This window comes from Psammomys obesus, unplaced genomic scaffold (assembly GCF_907164565.1).
Source record: "Psammomys obesus unplaced genomic scaffold, mPsaObe1.curated_primary_1811, whole genome shotgun sequence".
Classification (NCBI taxonomy): Eukaryota; Metazoa; Chordata; class Mammalia; order Rodentia; family Muridae; genus Psammomys; species Psammomys obesus.
This window is the reverse complement of record NW_026596046.1, coordinates 33,046,868-33,058,152: the sequence shown is the minus strand read 5'-3', so window position 1 is coordinate 33,058,152 and position 11,285 is coordinate 33,046,868.

The window sequence follows — 11,285 nt, the reverse complement described above, 5'->3', positions numbered from 1 at the left end:
TACACACACACACAACCACACACACACACACACACACACACACACACACACACACCTATGCATGTATACACACCCATATTGCTGGATAGGACGTCTTCCTTTTGCCTTTGGAACAGGATTTTTAAGATTTGTCACTTTGGTCTACTTTGCTCTTACTTCTGCTGATGTGGTATGAGGGATGCCTTGCATGGAGGAAGGCTGAGAGGGGTCAGAACCAGCAGATGATAGCTCCCTCTGGGATTAGGGCTGTCCCAAGTCCCAAGAAGAGACACAGGGTGCCAGAAGGGAGAAAGCTAAAGGAGAGAGAAAGTTAGCAGGAAATGGAGAGCAGTAAAACCATAGGAGCAGAGAGATGTAGGAGCAGAAAAATAATACACTCATAAAAGTCCTTAATACTCTACATTATATTCTTCTAGAGTAAGTATAGTAATCATATTCTTTTTTATTTTGAGACAGGATCTCATTATATAGCATAAGCTGGTCTTGAACTCACAGCTCTGCTTCAGCTTTCCTGGTGCCAGATTACAGGTATGGGCTGCATGCCACCTTTTCTTTTAAAATTGAGACAGGGATACAAATGCTGGCCAGCTTGGAACTTACTATGTAGACCAGGCTGGCTTTGAACTCACAGAGATCCACCTGTTGCTGCCTCCTGAGTGCTTAGATGTGTGTGCCACCGTACCTGGTCCTTAGGTTTTCGAAAAAAATGTATTCCTGAATATATTTCAATGAATGCTTCTTTCTTCTAAACACAGTCATGAATAAAGAACTCATAAACACGTTCTGGAATTGTGTATCCTTACAAACATATTATTGTGATGCTCCCTTCCCACCTTCTCTACGCCCCCCTTCTTTGTCGATTTCCCCCTTCCTCTGTCCCTCAGTCTCCCTTCATTTCCACATCAAGTGGACGTCCACCACCAATGTCCCCATGACAACAATCCAGCATCTGTTCCTTTGAAGTGTGCCCTGCACCAAAGCACCATTTCCTCGGTTACACAGACTCGCTTGCGCAGTTCAAGGGCAGTGAATAGACTCTGTTTCTCAGTGGAAGCATGCCAGTGTCACGCTGGGACTGAATGCAGCCATCTCTGGAAAATACCATCTGCCTTGAGTGCCTGGCTTTGTTGGGAGGGGGTCTCGCCCCTGCTAGGGTTCTCCCAAGCTACCTCCGTAGCCCCTTGAGTAAGCTTTTGTTTTGCTTTTTGTAGTTCAGGCTAAGCTTGAACTTGTGACCCTGATTCAGCTCCCATGTATTTCAAACCAACACAGCCTCTACAAGCTCCAGATAAATCCTGACCCCACAGCCCACTGCCTTCCCCAAGGCATCCCACTAGGCTTTCCCTTCTAGCCCCACCAGTCCGGGCCCCCAACCTCCAGATCTCTGACGAGTTAGTGCAAAGCCATGGACCCTTACCTCCTTTCACCCCCCCTTGGGCCCCCCACAGCTCTGCAGATCACCTGGGTTACTCTGTCCTTTGCGGCTGTCAGCCTCCCTGGTTGCTCTTTGAACTGAGGCCTGGCTCTTTCATCCACGGGGACTTTAGGGCACCTCTCCAGGGACTTGCAGCACCCTTTATCTCAGGTTACAGAAAACCTTCTTCTCCCAGTCCATGGCTTTGCAAAAAGAAAGTGACACACTTAATGAAAGGATCGAGTCTCACCCGAGCCACTTCCCAATGCAGTGCCTGGGTTAGTTCCAGTTAAATGATTTGTTTTAAAATACTGCTCCGGGTGAGCCAAGCCATACCCTCTGTTTCATCTCTCCAAATTCCGACATCTGGTGTCATGCTGGGCCTGGTCTCCTGAGCTTCCTAAACACTGACTGCTCCACCCTCTGTCGCTCTTTGAAGTTTAAGCAGCACTTTCAAACCCGTGTGGCCCGTCCAGCCACCAAGTACTATTGGTGTCACTCTTCTGACTTTACAGAAAAGAAAACCAAGGCCCAGAGATAAGAGATACGCCCTGAAAGAACCAAGTTCAACATATCTTGTTCAAGAGCCCTTACTTTCTACTATGTGAGCTCTCATTCAAGGCAATGGGTTGGCAGACAGCTTGGTGACTCAGCCTTTGAGTTTCAGTCTTTGCCTTAGAAATTGCATAGTTTTCATCGAGTTACTAATTTCCCAAATGCTGAGCATCTTGTATGCATATGGGCCGAAATACCTAAAATAAAATAAAATAAAATAAAGAAAAAAAAAAAAGATTCAGCTGGGCTTGGTGACACAGGCCTATAATCCTGGCCACTAGGAAGTAGAGGTGGGAGAATAGCAAATCCAAGCTCTACCTGGGCTATAGAGGGAGCTCAACGGCAGCCCAGGCAATTTAGAGAGCCACTGTCTCAAAATAAACAACAGGAAAACAAACAAAAACCCTGGGACTTCAGCTCAGTGGCAGTGTAACCTGCCTGGCATGCTTGGAGTCCTGTATTCAACTCCTAGGACTACAAAACAGAAGAAAGCAAAATTAAAAATAATAATAATAATAAAGGATTTAGTGGGAAAAGGCTGGGAAGTTCAAGCTCAGTGCTGTAGCCAGATGTGTTATTATCCGAGACTTACACGGTAGAAGGACACACCAGCTCCTAAAAACTGCTCTCTGACTTTTACACACACACCATGGCACAAGCATGCCTCCATCAGTGTGAGAAGTAAATTTCTGTTGTTTATAAATAATTATAAATTACCCAGTGTGAGATATTTTGTAATAACAGCTCAAATGTCTGGACCTTTTGTAAGCCCCCCCCCCAAAAAAAAAAAACAAAAACAAAACCCATGTTTTATATTTTACAAGGTAGAGACCAAATCTCAATTATCCTTGTTTAAATTACCAAAATGACTTTGGAAGGCTGGTGGGCAAGTTAGCACTAATTGTCCAAGGAGGAAGAGAAGCGCCTCAATCAGCCAACTGATTCCAGTGGGTACACCTCATTAGCCCTGAGGGGAGTTTTGCCTGATTGGGAAGGAGCCTTACTGTTGAGCACAGGGGTGAAGTGCGTGCCACACTTGAGGGAGTTGGTTCTCTCCTTCTGCCATGGAGAGCGAACTCAGGAGTTCGGGACTGGTGGCAGGTGACTTTACCTGAAGAACCATCTCAATGGCCCAATTTTTGCAATCCAGTAGCATAAGAAAATTTGCTACTGATAGATTCAAGGAGAGGGGAATCTTTGCCTTCAGTTATATAGTCACTGATGACCTGGAGACCTCACTAGGCTCCAAGGGATCGTTCCAATCCAATGGTCAGACAGATGGCCCTGGTTAAACTAAATGTGTCACGACGGAAAGTCATGATTCTGGGAGAGGAACAGGCAGTAATAAGGGGTGGGGTATCTGAGGGATGAGAGGAAAAGAAGAGAGCCTGCTGGGGAGAGTAATACATACAGCACACACTGTATGTATGCATATATGTGAGCATGGGTATGTACATGTTGACTAACAGAATTAATCAATAAAAAGTTCAAATCTCTGTCACACCACACACACGCACACACATAATCTGACCTGATCCGAAGATGACTTTTCCTTACCCCCAAGACTCTGTAGTTTCTGAAGGGAACAAATACTTTATCAATTTATGCATCAGAATTCAAGTGTTCTCTGGTTCCAATACAGAAAACCTCTGATGGTTGGGGCCATGGATGTAGTTGGCTGGTCAAGTGCCTGCCTGGCACCAGAGTCCTGGGTTCAGGCTCCAGTGCATATAAGTGGGACACAGTGGCACAAACCTATAATACCAGCGCCCAGGAGGCAGAAGCAGGAGAAGCAGACTTCTATCACTACATGACAAGTTTATATATATAGTCTAAGCTGCAAGAGAGCCTGTCTTGAAAACATGCTAAGGAACAGAGGTAAAAGAAAAACTTATTCTTTGATTTCCTGCTCTTTTATAAATGGAAATTTGCAGTGTCCTGTGAAGCCTTTGTTATTGGCTGAGGTTTGCAATAGCAAGGCCGAGATTGCACAAGGCATACATGGTTCCCAAGGGAACACAGAGAGCTGGCAGGGCCTGGTGGACAAGATGGTGTGTGGGCTGCTGACCTTTGTCTTCCCCTGCCATAGGTCTCCACCCTAGCCAGAGCTGGAAGGGCGATGGTCAGATTCAGATTCTGGCTCAGCCAGGCTCAAGAGCTAACTGCTGTGGGCTCAGCTGCACTTGGAAGCTGGAGTACCCACAATGGGGCGGGAGGAGCTGCAGACCACATCAAACAAGTGTCCACGCTTGCTAGGCTCTGAGCTGGAAGGCAACAGATCTCAAAAGTCCCTCAATGAGAAGATCCCAGGCAGCCAAGAAGCCAGAGAGGCAGCTGATGATGGGCATCAGGCGGCACGGATGGCTCAAGGGAACGTTGGAGCAGTTCTGGACCCCAAAGCAAGTCTGTTCTTAAGGGGGCTTTTATGAATTATTACCTACTTAAGGCGTGGGTGCACACACACACGCGCACATGCCCGCGCACAGACACACACAGAATGGCATAATTTCCACACTCAACCAGCTTAGTAACATCTACATATTTCCTTATACAGACTAACTGCTGTTCCTAATGAAAAAAATTCAACATTTTCCAAAATCTAAAACCTTTTGAGCAGTGACTGGGTACCTCTTGTGCTCTTGTGGTAGGAATGCAGGTGAATCAAAAATATTGTACAGGGGCTGGAGAGATGACTCAGTGGTTAAGAGCACTGGAGGCCCTTTCAGAGGACCCCCATTCCTTTCTCAGCACTCACACGGGGCCTCACAGCCATCTTTAACTCTAGTTGCATGAGACCTGACGCTATCTTCTGGCCTGTTTGGACACTAGACATGCAAATGGCCCGCAGACACTTATTCAGGCAAGACCTCAATACACATGAAATGAAATTATTTTTGGTTCCAAGAATTTTGGATAAGGGATAATCAACCTTTATTTGTTTCAGTTTTAGTTTCTTTGAGACAGGATTCTTCTGTGTAGCCGTTGCTGTCCTGGAACCCACTCTGTAGACCAGGCTGGCCTTAAAGTCAGAGATCCACCTGCCTCTACCTCCCGAGTGCTGGGATTAAAAACTGTGCACCACAACTTATCTGGCTTCTTTTCAGATTTAAAGTTACGTCAGTTAATTAGTTAGTATGCACGGGTGTTCGCATACACGAGCCCATCCCACGGTGTTCACGTGGAGGTCAGAGGACAGCCTGCAGGAGTCACTCCTCTCTTTTCACTTGTGACTTTTTTTTTTAACCATATCATATTGTAATCTATCCAAGGTACCCCGATAGCAGTGGTTGTTGGCCTGTGGATTGTGACGCCTTTGGGGGGTCAAATGACCGACCCATCCACTGGGATATTCTGCATATCAGATGTGTACATCATGATTCATAACAGTAGCAAAAGTACAGCTATGAAATAGCAAAAATAATTTTATGGTTGGGGGTCATTGTAATGTGAAAAATTATATTAAACGGTTGCGGCATTAGGAAAGTTGAGAACCACTGTTCTAGAGCCAGCCCATAATCTCACATATTAAAAAAGGAAAAGAACAAAGGTCTCTTGGGAGCCCATGAGCAATGTCATCCCAAAGGCCTCCAAGGCCCACAAACGGTTACTGCTAAGACCCTTACCCAGGACTCTTAGTGTGTTTTAGGTTTCCCCCGAACATCTTTCTGTTGGCCATTGTGCTTTAATGTATATTAAAATGCCCTCCTAGTGAGTACTTAAAACCCAGCCTCACTGTCCTGAGATCATCTGTTGTAATGAAGTCAGGAACCACAGCTTTGCTCGAGTTAGGCCTCTGGGGCTTCAGGCAGCAGCGTGGAGCTCTACCTCTGGCCTGCCCCACTCACTGCTGCTCACAGTCTTTTCTACCTGCTCCTCTCTGCTACCCCATATGAATTACGTTGCCTCCCTGTTCCTTTGTTTTCTTATTTGTAAAATAAGTGCTTAGAGAGTATAGGACCTGAGTTCAGTTCCCGGAACCCATGTTGGGTGGGTAGCTTACAACCATCTGTAACTCTAGCTCCAGGGTACCTAATACCCTCTTCTTTAGGCATCTGAATCTATGTGCACACACACACACACACACACACACACACACACACATACACACGTAAAATACTTAAAAAAACACAAGGATAGTGATACTTATATATATATATAAATGGTTTTTTTTTTTGAGAATTAACTTAAATTATGTATCTACATGGGTTCATTTAAATGCCTGGCTAGAATTCAATAAGTATTCCACAAACAATAGTTATAATAGTAGAAGTAACAACATGGGTCAATGTATATTGTGTTCTTGCTATTGGATCAAACATTTTCCGTAGTGCCTGAAACTCATTATCACATTTACTCCCAACAGTAATTTTAATAAAGTGCTGCTAATATCAGTGTAATTTCAGGCGAAGGAGCTAAAGAGTTAGAGCTGGAAAAAGCCTCAGCCATAATGCAAGGCCCTGCTGGGATATAGCATAACTGACACAGTGCTTGTCCGGCATGCACAGGGCCCTGAGTTCAAGCACCAGGATGAACTGAAACAGACATGGTAAGCAGCACTCAGTTGTAATCCCAGCACTTGATGTAGAGGATAACAAGAATTATTGGAAGAGTTTGGCTGATTCATCAGTTGATAGGTTTGACATCAGTTTGCTACCCTGTAAAGTAGTTGTCATTGTTTTATGTAGCTGAGACAATACAGAAGAGATTGACCAATGGTTTGGAGGCAGACAGGAGGTTCACTTTGCAACCACCACTGTTCTGGATACTGGGAACATACCAGGGGTCAAGATACTTTCCTTGTCCTGAGGCTGTTTGGATCCAGGCTCAGGGTTTCTGCAGACCATCTGTCTCACAATGACTCATGTTGCTTGCTCAAAGCATACACTGTGGGACAGTTTGCTTCTTCAGGTTTGTGAACTAGTACAAACTAGTAATTCTGCTGGGTAGTTTGAGGGCAGGTGATCAGTTTTGATGAGGACCACAGGAGACAGATGATCATAGTGCAAAGAGAGATGTTACAGAAGGATCAGGGAGAGTTTCCCCAGAAAGCATGCCCAGGAACAAGAGGAGACCAAGAGATCTTCTTAAAGGGAGAGAGAATATTTTAGAAATGTGATGAGAAGATCTAAGAGGTGGCTGGAGCCAGGTGACAAAGAGCCTTGAAGATAATGTCAGGATGTTTGGACTTTATTCTATAGGTCATGGAAAATCATAGCTATTACTTGGAGAGGGATGGTGATAGTTTTGAGTTTAGGAACAGGTTCTCTGGCAGATTGTGAGATGGGACAAGACAAGACTTTCTTCAGGGATGTTAGAGCATAGGCAATGAAGGCCTGCACTGAGACAAGGCTGAAGGGGAGTGGGGAGGGGGCAGAGAGGGAATCCACAGGAACTAAATTCTGATAGGGTGTTACAGGATGAGGGAACTGGCTGTCAATCATACCTTCTTTCTTCAGCAAACTGGGACAATGGTTCTGCATTCATTCCCACAGTAACGAAACCACCAGCAGAGAAGCCAGTGCGCTGGGGGACACGGTGGGATCAGTTTTAAAACACTGAATTTGAGATCCTTGTGAAACAGTCGACGGGACTGCTCAAGAGGCCATTTGGATGAGTTCTTTCCTAACAGAAGTCAGTTTTGTTTGGGGTGACAACGCTGTCCAAACTCTCTCCTAGACTCTTCGGCCAGTCTTCCCAGATTCTCTGTCATTGTCTCTGAGCTCTCAAATGGTTGCTTCTGATCAAAAATTTCTAAATGGATATCCCTGGGTAAAGGTTCTGGAAGGGATATTGTTTTCCTGATAACAAAGGACAGGTCCACCTTGGTATATGCCCTTTGCCCTTGTCTTTGCCCTTCCTTCCTCCTGCTGGATCACAGTTGGATACTTGGGCAAGCAGTAGCTATTCTGTATGGGGCCGAAAGCCCTGTAGTAAGAGCAAGAAGACTTTCTTCATTGGGCAGCTGAGGTAGGAACTTGGACTCTCTACTCATTGAGGAAAAAAAAAAATTCTTTTTTTAGTTAAGATGCTGGAACTATTTTTCTGTCATTTGTAGCAAACTATGATCTTAATTGGTTCAAGAGCTAAAGCCTTAGAGACTGATGTGGGTTGGAGATTAAGATTCAAGCCAGCATCTAGGTGGAAACTGACAGATCTGAGGTAGATGTGAAGAGCAGGCGCTTAAATGTTCACATATGTAAATTGTCCTTATGAGTTTGGGGATGGATTCCAGGGATGGCTCCCAAGTGATGCTGAAAGGAGGCATGCCTGCCCATAGGGCAAGAATCCTTGGGTTATTTTGATATTGCTGACATTTCTATAATCTCATTAAAAATGAAGCCATACATCTGGGGTTGTTCAGAGACTACTCGGGCCCATGATGTTATTTTATCAAGTTCAAGGTGCTTAACCGAATGCCTGCTTGGCTCTGATCCTGTGTAGTGATTACCAACCAGGAAGACACATTTAGGGCTCAGGGGCTGATCTGGGAACCTCTGCTCTTCTCTGTTTCTCACTAGTCAGTGAGCCCTGGAGATCTGTCCTGGAAAACTGGTGCAAGAACAGCCCAGGGCTGTGGCACAACTTAACATGACCTGGCCAGTCTTCATCAAGATTATTGCCACAGCCCCTTGACTTGCCCGACTTTTCTCCCCATCTTGCTCCCCAACTGTAAGACCTCCCCACAAACCTGGAAACCTATCTTGCCTATCACACATATTTGGACATTTTACTTTTTCCCCTTTTGATTTTGCTAAGATACACACACAAAGGATCTCATTATAGTACATTAGGCCAGAACTTTCAATCCTCAGGCTAATCGCTGTTCTCACCCTGCTCCTGCCTTTGCACACAAACACACACTCTAAATGCTTCATTCTGTTTGCCTTTCTCTTGCCCTTTTGCGCCCTTGTAGGCTGTTTTTTTTTTTTTTTTTTTTGCCTGGAAATGTCTCTCCACACATCCTTGTACAGACTGCCCAACTCATGGCAGCCAGATTCACTTTCTGCTTTTTCCCAGCATCTGGGGATGGCTGGAGCCCAACTCTCCATCTTGTCCCTCTCCCTTAACCCTTCCTTCAAGTTCCTGACAAATCCTGTTGCTTTCTATGTGTTAGTAATCTGGGCAATGTGTCCCTCCTTCATCACTAGTGCTGTTCACTAGCTCAAGAGCTTCAGGTCCTGCCCAGTTATGTTGATCTTCTCTCCCTTCAGCAAATGTAGCCCATCAATGTTATCTGCCTTCCCTCCAGAAATGTACCTACATCAAGCTCTTGCTTCAGATCCTTTGGGTTCCAAATGGAGCAGATCTGCCAAGCCTTGTTTGTCTATACCAGGTGGAGAGTGAAACCCAACATGGGGCTGGCCCTTAGAGCTCCCACAGTCCTCTACTCAGCTCAGCTCAGACCCCTTCCTCTGAGCTCCGAGAGGACCAGCTAGGCACAGGAGATACAAATATAACCCTCACATTAGACTGCCTAGGTCCCAGCTATTACCCGGGTGCCCTCGGGAGAAATTTCTAACTCACCAGGTCAGTTTCACCAAATGGATCAAGTCAGTACTTGATTTATCAGACTGTTAGATCAGAGTTATCTAGGATCAGAGTGTATTAGATACTATGCTTGTTATAGCCATTTGGATCCATGGGGTATGTGTGTACATCTGTTTGGGTCTTTTTAACTGCCTACAATACTATCTGATACATGGCAGATGTTCAGTAAGATGTTCAGCATTCATTGCAAAATGAATTTGCTATCTTACTTGTTATGGTGTCTTGTCACACTTCATTTTGGCAGTTAAACTATAGGAGCATTGCTCGTCTAATCTGCATTCCCAACCCTGAGCTTAAGTTTTGGTTTCTAGTAGATGTCCAAAGTCATTTTCACCAGTTCCCATGTAATGTGTATGTGTGTATGATGTGCTTGTATGCAGCCCATAGGTGTACTTCAGGTGTCACTCATTTTTCATACCGAGAAAAAAAAACTATAGAATCGATTTCTTGTAATCTGTTTGAAAGCTTTCAAAGTTGGGTTTTTGTTGTTGTTATTTGAAAAGTAAATATAGGAGCTTAAGAACAAGCTTAGTGGTTAAGAGAACTGGCTGCTCTTCCAGAGAACCTGGGTTGAACTCCTAGCACCCATTTGGCCCCTCACAACTGGCTGTAACTCTGTTTTGAGAATCTGATGCCGTGGCTGTCCTGGAATTCACTCTGTAGACCAGGCTGGCCTCTAACTCAGACATCTAACTGCCTCTGCCTCCCAAGTTCTGGGATCACAGGCTTGTGCCATTACTGCCTGGCTTAATAATTTAAAAGAGCAAATACAGATGTACCTTGACTTACAATGGATCACCTCTGATAAACTTATTTGAGTGACATTCCATTGTGAATAATGACCATCACTCCATCCCCACCCCCTTGGTTGTAGCTCATCTGACTCAGAAAATAACAGTTGTCCAATTCTCGATCTGTACACTGTGTTTCCTAGTGTGGCCAGGCAGAATCTTGCAGGCTGGATCACAAAGTATGAAAAGCAAAGTCTCTATTCACAGCCACAGGAATGTAGGATAAGAACAGTGGGCTAAGGGGATCTTGGGTGTGGGTTAGGGAGGTCTTCCAGGAGCTAGATTTTAAAAAGTGTGGAGCTGGCCAAATTCAGGAGCAAGGCAGGGCGAGGGAAGCTGAGCTGCACCTTCATAGTCCAGGAAAAGTTCCGTGGAGCTGAACACAAAAGGCAGCAGTACGTATCTGTCATGTTTAAGTTTTTACTTCTTTTTCTTCTTCTCTTCTTCTTCTTCTTCTTCTTCTTCTTCTTCTTCTTATTATTATTATTATTATTATTATTATGTGTGTGAAGACATGTGTGCCATGTTGCCAGTATGGAGGTCAGAGAATGACAAGTTTATGAAGTCAGTTCTCTCCTTGCATTTTTACATGGCTTCCAGAGGTCAGACTCAGCCTGCCAGGCTTGTGTGGTAAATGCCTTTTGCCAAACCCATTGAGCTGTCTCACAGACTTGTGTTTGTGTTTTTAATAGCCCGCTCTGGAGGCTGAGGCATATTCAAGTCTTGATGCTGGAAGCAGCAAGAGGATGGTGGTTGACAAGGGAGTAGAGCTCACTTAAGAAGGCAGAACATGCTGTGCACAGACGCCTAAAGGGAAGGCACAAACTTTTTAGTGTTTTATCCAGTATATGCTTTTAGAGGATCCCAACACCTCCTGTTTTTCATTCTGTCCATTCTGGGTTGCTGCCCCTTTTCTTTGTCTCCACAGGACACTCAGAGTGACTTCCTAGAAATCTCTGGAGCTGCCTGGGGGGGGG